Below are 19,170 nucleotides of genomic sequence, written 5' to 3' on the forward strand. Positions count from 1 at the left end.
GCTATACGTTACACTGAGAACATTTTTCAGTTAAACTATTCTTGGGATGAACCCTATATTTTCATATTGTGATTTCCCCCACATTACTACATTTAATTAAAATGAAATAGTCTATCTTTTGAAGGTTTTAGCATGAGGGTTTTATTAGCCTCACGACATCAGTTGAATACCTTTGCTTCTCTATGTATTCTATGAAACAATTTGATTAAAATGCTAATCTCTTTATTATTAGAAAGTGTTATAAGCCTTACATGAAACACTGTAAGTCTGATGCCATTTGATGAGTGAATGTAGGTGAGGTTCAGAATTTAATTCCTGTAACTTTAATTGGACTTCACTTTATATATATGCTCTAGAGCATAATGTATTTAATTTAATTTTTTATGACAAACTATATTGTCTCTTCTTTTATAACTTTTCATCTACTACTTGATCTGATGATATGGTCCTTCTAATATGATTTATTGGCACCTTCTTTCTTTTCTTTGATAAGTCTTGCTGATGTCTAGTAAATAACTAGTCCTTTTTAAGAAACTAGTTCTCAGCTTGGTTGACATCTTCACAACTTCTTTGCTTCATATTTCACTAATATCTGTTCGTATTTTATCTGCTTTTCTCTTTTTCATTGAGGTTCTTTTATCTTTTTTCTACACTTTGATTTGAAAAACTAGTTCAATAATGGTCAATCTTTCTTCTTTTCTAATGGATGCACTTGAAGTTTTAAATTTTCCTCTAATTATTATTTTAGCAACATCACTCAGGTATTGATATGTAGTCATTATTTATCATTCACTCATATATATTTCATGATTTCTATTGCTATTCCACAACCCCTTGAATTATTTAGCAGTGTGTGTTTTTCACTTCCAAAGGAATATGGCTTTTTAGCTATATTTTACCATTGATTTTTATCTTTAAATAGTTATTAAAGACTATCTTCTTATGTATATGAAATTGATTATTTGGTATTCTTTGAGATTGGCTTTGAGGTTTGGTACCTTATAACTTTGGGAAAAAATTATATGGTCTCTAATTGAGTGCAGTCATAGATATACTAATTATTGTATTTCACTGCATAATCATTGCAGATTTTATGCTACTTTTTTTTCAAAAAGTGGAATAGAATGATGGGAAGCTTTTTAAAAAATATGTGCTGGTATTACTTAAAATCATTTATTAATAATCTCTCTTTGGTGCAAGATTAGGATACACAAAATATTTGTTAATATAAGTTAACATGGTGGTGGCAATTATGCTATAGTGTGGTAATTCAAGCTTGTTAATTGTATTTTTCAAATGTTATTCACCCTTACTAATTTTTGGTCTGATTCACTTCATCATTACTTAATTTTCTGCAAACTGAAGGGCATATCAAGTTTTGTAGGGATTCTATACATTTTTACTTTAATAATGCTCAATTTGCATGGTTTAAATGAATATTTCAACATCATATCTATGTTTAAAACCCATTTATTTAGTCATATCTGTGACTCAACTATTATGTGTTTTGCATGTTTTAAAATTTGTTTGTTGATATTTTTCTCATTGATTTGAAAGCATTAAAAAAACTAATATGTTTTTCTGTCATATGAAATGCACATATGTTCCACAGTGTGTCATTTCTATTTTAGTTTGGCCATACTGAGCACATAAAGCATAGAATCAACTTGTCAAATTTCACAACATACCAAATTTGCTGAAATTTTAGTTGGGATAATGTTGCAATATTGTTTCCAATCTATGAACATAGTATATCTTTATATTTCTCATATGTAATGGAAAAATAAAGTTATAAAGAAAAAGTAGAAATTAATAGAAAGTAAACATAAAATATGGGAAATTAATTTTTTTAAATACCAATTTTTGATGAAGCTTTGTCAGAGTATTATCTATACTCCCCAGATAATTTTATGAGGCTATCAAAATTCCACCATTTGACCCAGCTATCAGGGTCTCTACCCAAAAGACTTAAAAACAGCATACTACAGGGACACAGCCACATCAATGTTTATAGCATCACAATTCACAATAGCTAAAACGTGGAGCCAACCTAGATGCCCTTCAGTGGATGAATGGATAAAAAAAAATATGGCATATATATACACAATGGAATTTTACTCAGCAATAAAAGAGAATAAAATCATTTGCAGGTAAATGGATGGCGTTGGAGAAGATAATGCTAAATGAAGTTAGCCAATCCCCAAAAAACAAATGTCTAATGTTTTCTCTGATATAAGGAGGCTGACTCATAATGGGGTAGAGAGGGGGAGCATGGGAGGATTAGATGAATTCTAGGGGGCAGGGGGTGGGAGGGAAAGGGAGGGGGCAGGGGATTAGCAAGTATGGTGGAATGTGATGGACATCATTATCCAAAGTACAGGTATGAAGACACAAATTGGTGTGAACATACTTTATATACAACCAGGGATATGAAAAGTTGTGCTGTATATGTGTAATAAGAATTGTAATGCATTCCACTATCATTATTTTTTAAAAAAATCAATAAAAATTCATATATCAAAACCTTTCAAGGTTAAAAATTGATAAGTCCTTGATAAAACTAATTGTAAATAAAATAGCAAAAAAAATCAGAACTAAAAAATTGCCAATTATCACACTTGAAATAGGCTAAGAAACTATGAAGAGCACTACAAACATTTAAATATAGATGAATTCACCTTCCAATAAAAACAATGCAGGCCTGATTTCTTAACCCTGGAAGTTATCAAACAGTTGTGGAAAAATAATACCAACATTTTTTTTCAGTTCTAAGGATTGAACCCAGGGCCTTGTGCATACTAGCCATTTTTTAAAAAAAATTTTATAGTGGTAGATGGACAGTATGCCTTTGTTTTATTTATTTTTTTGTATGCAGGGCTAAGGATTGAATCCAGTTTCTCACACATGCTAGGCAAGTGTTCTGCCACTGAACCACAGTCCCATCCCCCCAATGCCCTTTTTAAATATAATTTTTGAGATGGTGTCTCCCTACAATTGTCCATAGATGGCTGATTCCATTCCTCAGGATTCAAAGTAAGGCAGGACATCATGGCAGAAGAATGTGATAGAGCAAAGTGGCTCAGGATGTTGCATTAGGAAGCAGAGAGAGACTCCCTTTACCATGGACAAATATATACCACAAAGGCACACCCCAGATGATGCACCTCACCCTACCTGCCCACAGTTAATCCCTATCAGTGAATTAATGCACTGCTTAAGTTAAGATTCTCATAATCTAATAATTTCCCCTCTGAACTTTCTTGCATTATCTCACAATGAGCTTTTGGGAGACACTTCATATATAAACCATAACAGACAGAGTATTTTATATATATGTATATATTTAAAAATGTATATATACATATATATATATATATGTGTAAATAAAATTACAAAGAAAATGTAGAAAATTGTATATATAATAAACATATATATTTTATATTACATATAATATATGAATATATATATATATATCCATTCGCTACAAATAATGAGGCTAGCAAAATCCAGATACCAAAACCTTCCAAGGTTAAATTGAAAAAGATGATTCAAAGTCCATTTTCCTTATGTTAAGTAAAATATTCTTTAAAATATGGGAAATTTAGATCAATCAAATTTTTAAAAGTTTTATAAACCAAGTTGGTTTTAGCCCAGGATTGCAGTATTGATCTTATATGAAGAACCAAATAGCTTGGTGTGGTGGCAAACGCCAGTAATTCCAGTGACTTGGGAAGCTGATGCAAGTTCAAGGCCAGCCTCAACAACCTAACAAGACTCTTAGCAACTTAGCAAGACCCTGTCTCAAAATAAAAAGTAAAAATAAAACTACTGGGATGTAGCTCAGTGGTAAAGCACTCTGGGTTCAATACGCAGTGCCAAAACAAACAAACAAAAACTAGGAAGATAGAAAGGAAGTATCAGTAAACTTACTTATCAAAAGGTTGGGACTGTAGCTCAGTAGAGGCCCCGGGTTCAAATCACCAGCACTATAAAAATGACAAACCAAAAAGGAAACTTAATGAAGAAATATTGAAACCTTGCACTTTGATATCAGAAGTAAAGCAAGGATTTTTGCTTATACTAGCATATTTTATCCAGAAAAAAATAGAGTGATTAGAAAGTAACAGCTGCAACTGCCATTACCTGCAGATTATTATGTACATAGAAAATTCAAAAGGATCTAAAGATAAACTCTTACAGGGAATAAATTTATATTTATAATCATACAAATCTTAATTGTATTTTTGTTCACCCACCATAAAGAGTCATAAAATAAAATTTATATTAGCTTTCATATACACAAAAATAGCCAGCTAGATTATAAATAAAAGATAATATGCCTTTTGCAGTATAAAAATAAAATAAAGTACTAGGAGGTGCCTTAACTCAAAAACAGCAACACCTAGGTGAGGAAAACTATTTGGAAAACAAGAATCTTTAGACAGACACAAAATTTGACTTGAACAAATATAAACACATGTCAGGTTGTTAAATAGGAAAGCACAGAATCATAAAGATCTCACTTCACTTCTATGGTATTTTTTCCAATTTAATGTGAGACTATGTGTGGGGGGGTATGAATGAATTGGACAAGGTGATTATAAAGCTTACATTAAGAATATGCAAGGGGGGCTAGTGTTGTGGCTCAGCGGTAGAGCGCTTGCCTAGTATGTTCAATCCTCAGCACCACATAAAAGTAAATAAATAAAATAAAGGTATTGTGTTCAACTACAATTAAAAAATAAATATTAAAAAAATATTCGAGGAAGAATAGACAAGTTTGTCCTTAAAGAGTTGCAACAGACCCACGATGGTGATGGCCTGAGGCCTGGGTTTGACCACTAACTGGCCCCTGACAGGGAAGAGCGCTGGCAGAGACCCCACTTCCTTCCTCAGCTGGGCTTTTGCTTGGCTGTGTGGGACCCTGGTTGCCACCAGAGGGAGATCTTGATGCTATCCTGCCTAGGCTGAGCTGGCCCCACTCTACCACCACCCCCAGGTGCCCTGAGGTCCAAGGCAGCTGCTGCCTTCCCTAGCTCCTCATTCTGCTATTGGTGTCTCTTGATCTGAGGAGTGGGACTGGGACTAGGTCCCTCTCATTTTGTTGAGGTTTGGGTTTAGGAGGCTGAGAAGCTCTCCATTATGGTAAGAGAAAGCAAGGAGCCCTCATGTCCACCTGGACACCAGGACCACACTGGACACTTGAAGAGACCAGCTCTGATTGGCTGCAGAATTAATGCTTCAAGCTCCAGTTCCATCCAGAGGGTTTTGGGAGAGTTTAAGGAGCCTGTTGGTTCTGGTCTCATTACTTGCTTCTCATCCATCCTTGTTTCAATTCCATCTTAACAATTTTATTTGTTGAAGTGTTTGTTCAGTAAGGGGACTGGGGAGGGGGGCTCACTGCTTCCTGCCTACTAGTCACCCTGCTCACACTAATGTTTACAGCACATAGGTTTAGTGTAGCATCCAGGGCCTTGCCACTCCCTAGTGAACTGACAGTATCCATAGGCCTCAGGACCCTTCAGGATTGAAGGCTACATTCTCCCCACCAGCCCCTTTTTTCCCTCCCTCCTGCACTTGCTCACCACCCTGAAACCAACAGTCTGGTTGCTGGTTGGGTTTTCTGAAATAGGAGGTAGAATACTCTTCAGCAGAGGCCCCTTGCAAGAGAGGGGCATTGGGGACACAGTCTCCATGAGACTGGAAAAAGCTGCAATTAACCAAGTTGCCTTTTGCACTCTAGCTGAGCAGGGAGACTAGGTTGAAGGGCAGGAATGCCCCCTCTGGGTTGATCATGTGCTGTTCTCATCTTTGGACCCATTTGGGAAGGGAGTGCAGGAAAGGGCCAGACCAGAGTGCCAGGAGGGCTCAGGCCTGGCCCTTAGTAGTGGCTCAAGTAGTGACCACTACTAAGGGTTGTATTAACCCAAATGATACAAAGCTGGGGGAGCCTGTCTTCACTGGGATGCTCACCTGTGACACCAAGTCCCAACCTAGTCTTAGATTCCAGGCAGTATTCTTCCCCTACGCGGTCCTATGACCAAAGGCCCCTGCCAGATGTGGGCCGAAGCAGGTGTGTGAAAGCAATGGGGCAACCCACAGACTGCAGTGTGCTTATCCAGCTCACCCCCCTTCTCTTAGCTCAAACCCATCACTCGCACAGCCTCGCACAAACCACATTGCCTGGTGGGGCCCAGTGTACTTAAATAAAGTCGTTCCAATACCCATGTCAGAAAAAGGGGGGTGGGGCTAGCCTAGTTGGGTCTGTGCGATTGGCTGGGGCCCACGGCAGTCTGCAAGCTAGGTGCAGTGGCTGCGGAGGGCTTAAGGTGGTGGCCTCTCATCAGCCTGTCAACGGAGTCCGGAGCAAAGGCCTTGTAAGCCGTCTTTCTCTATAGTTATATAAAAATATCCTGGAGTCCACCATGAATGGACAGTTGGACCTAAGAGGGAAGATAATTATCAAAGCTCAACTTGGGGAGGATATGAATTCCCATTCATAATGAAGATATTACTTATGAAGATACGATGAATTAGTGCTAATGATGCATCAAGTTTCAGAGGAAAACTTCTAAGTAATGATGAAGTTACAATAAAGTATAAAGATGAAGATGGAGATCTTATAACAATTTTTGATAGTTCTGACCATTCCTTTGCTATTCAGTGAAGTAGGATACTGAAACTGACATTGTTTGTTAATGGCCAACCAAGACTCCTTGAATCAAGTCAGGTGAAATTTCTCCGTCAAGAACTGATAGAACTTAGGAATAAAGTGAATCTCTTATTGGATAGCTTGGAACAACCTGGAGAACCAGGACCTTCCACCAATATTCCTGAAAATGATACTGTGGATGGTAGGGAAGAAAAGCCTGCTGCTTCTGATTCTTTTGGAAAACAGTCTACTCAGGTTATGGCAGCAAGTATGTCAGCTTTTGATCCTTTGAAAAACTAAGATGAAATCAATAAAAATGTAATGTCAGCGTTTGATTTAACAGATGATCAGGTTTCAGGGCCACCCAGTGCTCCTACAGACGACCGTTCAGGAAGGCCCGACAGCATTGCTTCCTCCTCTTCAGCAGCTCACCCACCAGGAGTTCAGCTACAACAGCCTCCATATACAGGAGCCCAGACACAAGCAGGTCAGATTGAAGGTCAGATGTACCAACAATACCAGCCTCAAGCTGGCTATGGTGCCCAACAGCCTCAAGCTCACCTCAGCCACCTCAGAAGTATGGTATGCAGTATTCAGCTAGCTATAGTCAGCAGACTGGACCCCAACAACCTCAGCAGTTTCAGGGATATGGCCAGCAACCAACTTCCCAGGCACCAGCTCCTATATTTTCTGGTCAGCCTCAGCAACTGGCTGCTCAACCACCACAGCAGTACCAGGTGAGCCATTATCCTACCCAAATGTCTCAGCCTACTAATTATACTGTGGCCCCTGCCTCTCAGCCTGGAATGGCTCCAAACCAACCCAGGGCTTATTAACCAAGACCAAGTTTTACTACACCTTCTGGAAGTACCATGGCCCCTCCTCCAAATGGGCCTGACCCTTATGCATGTAACTTTGGTCAGGGCTATACCCAACCTGGACCTGGGTATCAATAAGGAGGCCAGCTGCACTGATGAATGTAGCTGCTAGCTATTACCTCGTAAAAGGCTCCAATGCTATATTTTAATTTGTATTGAAGTTAATAAATTCAAAAGACATAGCATTTTTTAATATCATTGTTGCTGTTAATTGAAAGTATAATTTGCTAGAACAAAAGACCAAAGTTAAAGTTGTTTTTCTTCCTCCCCTGCTTAAAAGTGTAGCAACTTTCTAGTTATTTTGGAACACTACATTTACATGTGTGTAAAGTGATTGGGTTTCTAGCTTCCCTTGTCCAGAGGATATTAAAATGCTAAGCTGAGATTTAGCCATCTTACTTGACTTTTTACTATTAACAATGATGTACTAAAGTAGAAAAAATGACTAGATATTATGTATAAAATGTAACATCGTTAGGTTAATAAAAGTGATTGAATCAAAAAAAAAGTTGCAACAGAGAAATTAGATGAATAGACTAGTCTGATTTGATAAAGAAATATACTATACATCTCATATTGAAAGAGCATGGTACATTAATAAACAGAGATGACAGACTAGAAAGATAAGAGAGTATTCATTAGGGAAATTGATTGTCACAATTATAAAGAATGAGACGTTATATGATAGGCAGTGTAAGCTGGAGAACTAGGGATGCAGTATGGCTTACTTCAAGGCAAAAAGCCTCAGAACTAGTGAAGACAAAGGTGTAACTCTAAGTTCTAGGTTGAAAGTCAGGAAACTGGGAGGGATTGGGGAACACTGCTCATGCAAATTCTTGAGTCTAAAGGATAGACATCCTGGAATTCTGATATCCAAGGGCATGAGAAGGGTATTCCGGTCCCAGGAGAGTGTATTTATCTGTCCTTTGCCTATTTATTGTATCCAGTTTCTCTGCGCACATTGGGAGAGTTTGGATCTTCCTCATTCAGCATAGAGACTTAAATGTCAATTTCTTCTGGAAGCCTCTTCACAGATATTCCCACAAAACAAAACAAAAGCCTTATCAACTACCCTAATTACCTAAGTTACCATCTATGATTACCTATAAAGAGTCTATCCTTTGTCAACTCCACATCATACACATCTCCTTAAACCATACTTAATTTAGAGATTTCTAAATAGAGCCGATAACTACATCATAGTCCCCCCTAGCATGATATGACTATCCTGTGTACAACTAAAACTGCACTAATCCCCTCCTCATAAAGGAGGTAAAGTCCTTGAGTAATGTTTATACTTCTCTTAATATTCCCTAACTTTAATACTATGATGTAAAATTAACAATACTTAAATACTGATATAAAGTTGTGTATCTTATGTTATCTTATGTTAATTGATAAAATGATGAGAGGAGATTAAAACATATATACATATGCAAATATATGCTTATACAGATCAATTAAGAATTTATTAGGCTTTATATCTATTTCAGCTTTGAAGAAAATCATGATTATCTTGCTGACGTTGCAGATTTACATGAGCAAGACTACTTACATTGTTGCTTTGTTCCTGCTGTCTATAACTGAAATTATACCCACTTTGTCTTTGGTGGTTAAGTGGCCCAATTATTTCCATTGTTTTTAAGTTTTCCATTTGAGTGATAGTGTTTCCCACAGAAGGTCTAGCAACCATGTAGCTCTTCAAGGATGCAAGGGATCCCTTCACAAACCTATTTCTCAAAGAAAGGTCCACCTTCTGGATCCTTCTAGTGTGGATGAGTAGGTTTGAAGTAGCAAATCCACTCTAGCATTCCAATCTATCTGTCTTTGAAGCTCTTCCTCTGTGTTAAACCAAGAAATATTGGAGATCTCTAATTCACTCACAGTGGGTCATGTTTTGATAAATGTTTCATTCAATCAAATAAACAGCCCTTTCTAACTCTCTGAGATACAACATTAAATGCAGAATCTCTGCTTAAATCTCTGCTTAGTGAACTCAGATATATAAATTTGGCCTGGTCCAACTTTATGTTCTTCCACCATTATCCCACATTCTTAACTTCCATTCCCACACCTGTTCCATAGATTTATGCTTGTAAACAAGAATCTAAATTATTGTTCTGGAGTGTAGCAGTCTTCCTCCCCAGTCACACTTTGCATCTCACCTTTAGGGACTTGCTGGGATATGAATCTAGTTATGGGTTTAGAAGCAAAGAAGGTTGTGGGAGCAGAGATATTGAGAAAAATGAGCATTGTCTTGCTTGACAACTGCCTTAGGAGAGGTCATTATAATTTCCTTAGGCAATGTAGGGTTAATCTCTTCAGGCAGAGGTGAAAAGGTGTTATCACTGTGAGAGGAGATGCCATTGCCCCTGGGATTTGGCACTCTACTTCTGTTGGCAACAAAGGACTCATCAAATTTGTGATTTTAACGTGCCTGGCTACAACAGGGTCTTCCCACATGTTCACATCCCAAATTACAGGATACCATCCCTTCCCAATCAATGCCTTCACCTTAATAGTATATACTCTGTGCCTCTGGGAGTTCAACTGGGCTCATAATAAGAAAACGCAAATTAAAGCTCCACTGGAATACCATTTCTCACCTATCAGAACGGTAAATTGCAAAAATCTAAAAATACATCCTGTTGGTGAAGCTGTGAAGAAATTGATACTCCCAGTCTCATAATGAGGGATTATATAACCTCCATTCTTATAGAGGAATATTCGAGAAAATCAGGAGAAATTCTGGATGTTTTTCCCAGGAATCCTATGTCTAGGAATCTATCCCCAAAACACATTGGAATGTATATGAAATAATATATGTACAACGTTATTTATTGTAGCACTATTTATGACAGATAGTAGACCACCTGAATGTCCATCAATAAGGACAAATGACTGTGGACAACTATGATTGTGTAGAAGTTGATGACAAAATCCTGCTGAAAAGATTTATTTCAAGTGACTCAAAACCACAATAAGTTAACTTCACATCCTTCACAAGATACATGTGCACAACTAAAGGAACTTTAAAATAATATTAAAAGGTAGCATAATTTTAGTATTAACAGTATTGTTTTAAAAGAAATTTATGTGACTATATAGTATAATGAAACAAATTATTATCAGAAACCAAAATCTCTCACATAAGTAAGAATTTAAAAATCCTATAGATCTAAATCTGAGTTGAAAATATTAGTAAAAACACCTGCCTTATGTCTCTCATTTTATAGAAGTATATGAATAACATAAAGCTGTGAACACCAGAGCAATGACTGTGCAGTAAAATTAAACATCTTTGCAATACAAATTGTCATTTGCCATCAAAAAAGAAGAACCAGAAACTTTGGATGATTACAGGGCTGGGACAAAAACTGTAAAAACAAACAAACAAAAACAAAAACAGAAATTCTGGGGCTTCTTTATGTTCCAGAAAGCAAGTAAGCTATTAGAGACTAACAGGATTATGCCAAAAGGACTTTGGATGCCAGGCACAGTGGCACATGCCTGTATTGCCAGTGAGGCAGGAGGATCGAAGTTCAAGGCCAGCTTTAGCAATATAGCGAGACCCTAAGCAACTTAATCATACCCTGCCTCAAAATAAAAAATAAAAAACTGGGGTTGTAGCTCAGTGGTAAAGCACCCCTGGGTTCAAGCCTCAGAACAACAACAACAACAAAAAAATATCGGAGCCAACCTGAGGCCTAAGAAGAATAACTGATTCACAGAAAGTAAAACAGCTCTTGATATAACTTTATCTATGTCTATATTCAAGATTTTATTATAACACTTAAGAATTTTAAAATAAAAGCATTTTAACACCCCCACACACACCAGTTACCATTAGAAATTACAAGGGTACCAACACTTTAGTATTAAAACTGACAACAAAATGAATCACACATTTAACTTGCCTTTCTTGTGTGAATTGTTTTTCAGACTAACTATGTAGATGATGAAAGAAAATTCTCCTTCACAGGAAAAAACAGAGAAGAAATGCAACAAACAAACAAACAACAACAACAAAAATTTCATAATTCACTATAAAATAATGGAACTGGGAAATGGTCAATCCTGAAAACACAACAACAACAACAAAAAAGGATTTTAGGTAAAAGATTGGCAGAGGACTTTATAATGGAGGGATCAGCTGAATAATCTCTAAAAGATCAATCTTAGCATTATCAAACATGGGACAACCCTCTGACATGACGTGACAGTACCCATGTGAAGTTCACAGTACCTGTGACATGTTCTTCCCCAAAAAGTTAAGCTAGTTTCTTAGTCCATTTTGTGTTGCTATAAAAATAAAAACACGGAGACTGCTGATTTATAAAGAAAAGAGATTAATTTGGCTCATAATTCTGGCAGCTGGAAGGCCCAAATAGCATGGTGCCAATGTCTGGAGCAAGCCCCCTGACTATGTCACAACATAACAAATAGCATCACATGGCAGAAGAGCATGGGAGGGAGTTCACATAGCAAGAAAGTGAACTAAGAAAGTTAAACTCACTTAATAACAACCCATTCTTACAAGACTTGACCCATTCTTGTGAAACAGCATAAGTTCCTTCATGAGTGTGGCATCCACATGACCAAATTAATTTCCGCTCTCCCCCACCTCTTAAAGTTTCCACCACCTTGACATTGCCACACTGGGATCCACACTTTCAGCAAGTGAAACTTTGGGTGAAAAAAAAAAAAAAAACATCTAAGCCATAGTAGCTGGAATCAAAATCAAGCCTGTTTACAGAAAATTAGGTAAAGGGGAGGAAGAAAGGCAAGGAATGACACAATAAAAATAGAAAAATGGCAGCATTAGATGATACCATAAGGAAACAATCAGCCACTTAAGAATGCAGTGTGTGTGTGTGTGTGTGTGTGTGTGTGTGTTTGTATTTATCTGATGAAGATGGCTTTGCAGAATGGTTGGAAGAGTATGGACTTCCTAATAAATGGTGCTGGGACAGGGAGATACGTATGCAGGGAAATGATATTGTATGTCTAATTCACAGTCCACTGAAAAGTCATCTTCCAGTGGATTATAAACCTAAGGTGAAAAGCAAAGCAATGAAATTTAAAGAGCAAGTATAGGAGATTAATATTATAACCATAAGGTAGTAAAGATTTCTTAAGTGATACCAGATAGTCAGAAATAAGAAAACAAATCTGCAGGGAGTTGAAATTTGTCCTGGGATTATATTCTGGTCCCTGTTGGTCTATAGCAGTGTCTTTCTAACTTTTTATGCATTGATCTAATGTACGTATATACAAATGCACGCACACACACACACACAAAAAAAACACCCACATATGCATGCACATTAATACAAAACAACTTTATCTGTGATGTGTTCAAATGTTTTGTTTTTACAATATATCATTCTGATCTATTTGTTAAAATACTCTTTGTTATCCATTAAAATAAATATGAGCAATTAAAGGAGGTATAACACTCTATTTGAAAAGCATTGACTTGGGCTGGGGCTGGGGCTCAGTGATAGAGCGCTTGCCTGGCATGTGCGAGGCCCTGGGTTTGATCCTCAGCATTACATAAAAATAAATAAATAAAATAAAGGTATTGTGTCCATATACAACTAAAAAAAATTTAAAAAAAGAAAATCATTGACCTAAAACAAGAATTTTAACATGCAACTCCAGAGCAGAAGAATAGAGGCAGCCTGCGTACAAGGCTGAGGGGGAGGCTGGATGGAAACCACCTCGTTGATGTGCACCAGAATGGGTGAAATGTGGCTCTCTCAAGCTCAGCTCAGGAGAGACTACCAAAAAAAGGAATCTCTACAAGTCCTTTCTGCAATAATATGCCCTGAATACAGGCCTAAAAATTCTCACAAATTACTAAATCTCTCAGGGCAAAAACTATTATGAATGCATATCAATAGAAACAATGAACTTCAGAATCAGATTCATGAAGCCTGAGATACTGGAATGATTCTGCAGAATATAAAATACATATTTAATATATGTAAAGACATAAAAGAGGGGTGGAAAGTAGGATAAAGGAAGATGAAACTGTAAAAATAGAGCCCATTTTAAAGTAACAAACGATTTCCTAGAAATGAAAATCTAATAATAGAAATTAGAAACCCTATGGATGACTTAAGCAACAGATTAAGCTCAGATGAAGTAAAAGCCAGAGAATTGGAAAAAATCTATAAATAGTCCAGATTGCAACATAGAGAGACAAAGACATACAAAATAAAAAAGAAATGGAAGAGGAAGAAGTGAAAAAGTCTTAACATATTTCAGAATTTGTTAGATAATCTGCTACCAAAATTACCAAAGGTAATTTTGAAAGTTAGGTATATCTCCAGAAGTTATTTTAACAAAAGAGAAGAAAGAAGTGATGTCCAGGGAAAACGTTTAAATTGAGGTGATAAAATATTAAGATATTCTAAAATATTAGACAATATTTGCAAACCACTAAGAAAGGAGATGATTGATTAGAGCTAAAGAATTCTAAGGTATTTTTGTTGTTCCACAATAGGATAAAGATAATGGTTAATTTTATACTTTGGTCGTTATATATTCATTTTTAAGACTTCTGAAGTATCTGCTTAACAGAAACAGATTCATATGAGGGAAATTTTGCAAGAGGGGAAATCTCAATTAACTTTAAAAATTGCAAGAAAGGAGGTGGGTAGAATAATGGGGAGGAAATAAATACTTCAAAATAATATTGTAGAAGTGAGTCCAATATAGATTGTATCAATCCAAATACAAAGAATCTTCCAGTTTTTAAAAAAGGATTTCAAGACTTGACTAAGAATCAAAATTCCAAAATATGTGTCAGTAGAGGATAAGTAAGAAACACTATATTAATAGTAGACAAATGAAACTAATTTGAAAGGCAGGAGTAGATATAATAATATTATATGTTATAGGGACAGTAATAAAATAGCTTTAGAATATTGAGTACAAAAATTAAGAATGGATGAAAAAGAAGAAAAATCAATCATCAAAGTAAAATATTTTGATATACCTCTGTCTGAAGGTAACAGAGCTTCTGAACAGTAAAACAAAAAAATATGAAACGAATAAAATAGTGATTAAAAATAAACTTCATCTAACCCACACATTAAGAAAGTGCTCCGTCCATCTACTTTTAAACACAGAGCATGTATCAACCTATGAAAGCAGTCTTATGTCAGCTCACAGAATTGTTATAATGAAGAACATTCCTCTTTTCTCAGTCACTTTAGTTAGACAGAAAAATAAATAAGAAGGAAGAGGAGGAGAACATTGTATGTTAGCCAATTTTCCAAAACTGCAACAAAATAACTGAGAATCTCAACTTTTAAGGAGGAAGTTTGATTTTGGCTTATGGTTTTGGGACCTGTAGTAAGACAGAACATCATGGCAGGGAGCACATAACAGAGCAAAACTGTCCACCTCATGGTGGTAAGGAAGCAGAGAGAGAAAGAGAGAGAGGTGGAGAGAGGAGGGTGGAGAGGAGCAGAGGTCCCAATGTGCCTTTCAACAACACACCCCTGATGACTAATTTCCTCCAACCAGGGCTCTCTACTTAAAAGTTTTTAACATCTCCCAATTGTGTCATCAATAGGGGACCAAGCTTCCAACACACAAGCTTTTGGGCGACTTTTAAGATCTAAACCACAGCCCAAAGTAATTTACTTCCTGATGTGAGACATATGGTGCAAACTGTGTCACTGGAGACTGAACAAAGCAACTGTATAAAAAAGTACAGTATATGTAGGAAAACAACATGGCCAGATAATATTGGGGGCCCATGATTCTCACAAAACTTGAAGGAGCAAAGAAAGGGGTGGTGTTGGAAGTGAGCGAAGAGAGTCTATGTAGACAGATGTAATGGATGTAGCTGGTGAAGACACTCGCACAGAAAAGGAAGTGGAAGTAAACTCCACTCCCACCCTTCATTTTGATTCCATTCCAGGACACCTGTGAGACATACTCAAGCAAAAGTCAGAGGATAATGGTGTCTTTGTTGAACTGAGCACACAGTGTGGATGGAAGCATGCAGCAAGCATAGTTCACCTCTTTTGCTTTTAACTCACAACTCACAGTAACCTAGTAATGATGAACATGAACTTCTTTATAGCTAATGAATTCAGAAGAAATGACAGTGTAGAATATTAACATTTTCACACCCCCTAATGGAACAATGAGTGCAGGTGATGGTCATCTTTGGCAGTTAAAACTATTAGTTTACAGAAAAATTTATAATGGATGGATCATTCTGATAAGACCTGATCCACATGTCATTATTAACATTATTAAAAAAGAGACAGACAATAGAGGACTCCTGTGTGTAATAAAAGGTATACCATAATATACATTCTGGCATTCTTGCCCAAAATACTGAAGCTGAATCTAACACAGACTAAATTTAGTCCACAAGGGTAGACTGTACTTAGGAAATACAAGGAACTGAGGGATATGCTAAATACCCAAGGGCTGCAATCAGAGAACTGCATACTATGGAAACTGTATAGGGAAAACAACCCAATTTCATTAGCAAATATATTGCAAGATATGAAAAAGATGGATGAGGAAAACTACTGATGGATTCAAGACAGAGCCACACCATGTTTGTCATGTTGGACCTTTCATGGATCCTAATTGCAACAAACTAACTATAAAATATATTTGAGGCAATTGTGGAAGTTTGAACAGTGACTGGATACTTAGTGATATTAAGGAATTTTATTCCTTTGGGCATATGATTGTACTATGTTTTTTTTCTTGAAAAAGAATCTATATATTTTAGTGATAACTATTGAATATTATGTATAATATCAATGAATTGACTAAAAATAACTCAGAAGTGGGTAGAGAAATGAATCAAACCAATAAAAACCATGCATTGTTGATTTTGAAACTGACTTAGTACATAGGAGTTTGTTATACTACTTTGAACGTCTTATGAATTGTCTATCACATAATCTCATGACCCACAATTGGCATTCAGAAGACATTGGGAGTTGGAGATGTCTACAGTAGAAGAAGGACACAGGCCTCATGTGCTCCAAATTCTGTGCAGGTTACAGGTTTCCAGTTTTTAGTGAGCTTTGACTCTGGAGAGAACATAGAATCCCCAGTGAGAGAATGAGAGTTGACTAGATGGAGCTTGTCTGTAAAATTGAGAGGCCATGGTTGGGAGAAAAAATATGAAAATGCCCATTGAGTCATTAAATCTGGCAACAGGATGGAAGGCAGAGGTGGAAAGTATATAACCTTAACAGGAGCCAAATACAGTCATTTTTTGGTGTCCTCAGGAGTTTGGTTTCCAGGAACCCCCACTACCAAAATTCATGGATGATCCAGTCCCTTATATAAAATGGTATATTATTTGCATAGAGCCTATGCACATCCTCCTATATACTTTAAATCATCTCCAGATTACTCATAATACCTAATACAACATTAATTCTGGGTGGATAAATTGTTGTTATAGTGAATTGTTTAGGGTATAATGACAAGAAAAATGTCTGTTTTCATCATAGGTCTAACTACGTAGTATATAGTATATGACTGAAACTCAGGGGAACAATATTCAAACAATGAGTGCTATTAAGAGACAGGATCCATGAAATGCTGGGGAGCTAACGCAGGGTTTGCCCACATAGTACTTCACTGGCATGGATTTAGCATTGTACCTGGTGTACACCAAATTCAAGTTTTGCCTTTTGAAACTTTCAGGATTACCTACCCCTTAAATATGCAGACGTGGAACCAACAGACATGGAGGATGACTATGTACTATTCATGGGCAAATAAAAGTTATTGGAAAGATGATCCAATGTATATGCTTTATAAAGTCATGTACTCTGGAAACTTTAATAAAGAATATTGTCCTATTTTTAGAACTATTTTGAAGTAGTACAAAAACTAAAGGAAAGAACTCTATCTACATGCATCACTTTGTGTACACCTTAGCAAGAAAATATTGAGTTTCAAAAGCAAGTTACAGGATACTACTTGCATGAAAGTTGTAAATATGCTAAAAAATGCACTATATCAGTGTCTCTCAAATTATTGGTTTTATAATTATTTTATAATTATTTAAGGCCCCAAAAGTTCTATTTCATTTGGATTATATTTATTGATATAAGAAATTAAAATTGAACACAAGAACATAAGTATTAAATCCCTTTGGGTATCAGCATAGTCCATTTTGAAATCTCTGGAAAACTGCACTTTACCTTCAAGAAAAAAATGAGGGTTAAAAAATAAAAATGTATTATTAAAATTGGTTTTGTCTTACTATCATCCCAAAAGGGTTATGGGTCCCCTCCAGGAGGTCCTTGGGTCATTCTTTTTTTTTTTTTTTTTTTTTGAGAGAGAGAGAGAGAGAGAATTTTTTAATATTTATTTTTTAGTTTTTGGCGGACACAACATCTTTGTTTGTATGTGGTGCTGAGGATTGAACCCGGGCCACATGCATGCCAGGCGAGCATGCTACCGCTTGAGCCATATCCCCAGCCCCCTTGGGTCATTCTTTAAAAATCAATGTATCATATAATTTAGATATGTATTTAGATGTAATAAATTTAGTAACATTATAAAAAGAAACATGTCCTGGAAGGAAAATCTGCATAAGGCTGAGATAAACCATGCTACAATAACAAACATCTCACAAACCCTGTAAGCTTACAGCCAAGCTTTACTTCCAACTGTGTTACACATTCATCAGCCACAGCACTACTGCCACATCCTCCTCCTATCTATCTGGAATGCAGACAGATAGAGGCAGACACTGGGATTTTTCCAGGCTCATGGCACATGAAAAAGGGAAAGTGAAGCCACCTCTGGCTTGTAAGAACATGGTCACTTATGCCCACATTTTTCCTGGCCAGAGCAACTTACACAGCCTCACCTGATGTCAGTGAGGTGGGGAAAAAGTAATCCAACCTGAGGAATGGCAGCAAATATATTTTTTCACAAAAAGTTTATCTTACCATATATCAATGTCAAGGTGGTTATTAGTTAATGATATAAAGGGAGATATAATGAGATAATGGTAATTTTTTTAGTAATAGGAATAACAAAGTCATCCCTGGTAGCTGCAGGAGCTTTATTCCAGGAACCTCTCAAATTCATGGATGCAGATCTCTTATATAAAAGGGCATAGTATTTGTATATGATCTAGGCATATCCTGTTATATTTTAACTCATCTTTAGATTACTTACACTAATACAATATAAATGCTGAGTAAATTTTTGCTATAATTGTTTTGTTTAGGGGATAATGAAAATAGTCTCTACGTGTTCTGAACAGATGCAATTATTTTTCAAATATTTTACAGACACACTTCGTTGGACCTGGAGATGTAGAACCCATACAGAGGGCTGATTGCAATAATCATAGTAGTAACAGCAATTGTTATCTAAACAGGTTTCTGAATTAAAGTGAATAAAATAAAGCACAGTAGAAACACAGTTCTCTTTGTGATTGATTTGACCTGACTGCATTCCTCAAAACAGTGTTAAATTAGGCATGATCATGTGGTCATGGACCTAATGGCAAAATGAAGAAGACTGTGTATGACCCAAAATAAAAGACTGTCTTAGACACTACACTTTCTGACTATATGACCTTACGCAAGTTTTTAAATGTATCTTCACCTTTAAATG

General features: G+C 36.4%; 1 pseudogene; it reads left to right on the forward strand.

Annotated features, from left to right (window-relative positions):
- Nucleotides 1-6,425: 6,425 nt before the first annotated feature.
- Nucleotides 6,426-7,608, forward strand: LOC124089107 (protein TFG-like; annotated as a pseudogene).
- Nucleotides 7,609-19,170: the final 11,562 nt, after the last annotated feature.

The sequence above is a fragment of the Marmota monax genome, unplaced genomic scaffold, assembly GCF_021218885.2.
Source record: "Marmota monax isolate L192 unplaced genomic scaffold, Marmota_monax_Labrador192_F-V1.1 WCK01_AAM20220418_F8-fsc00005, whole genome shotgun sequence".
Classification (NCBI taxonomy): Eukaryota; Metazoa; Chordata; class Mammalia; order Rodentia; family Sciuridae; genus Marmota; species Marmota monax.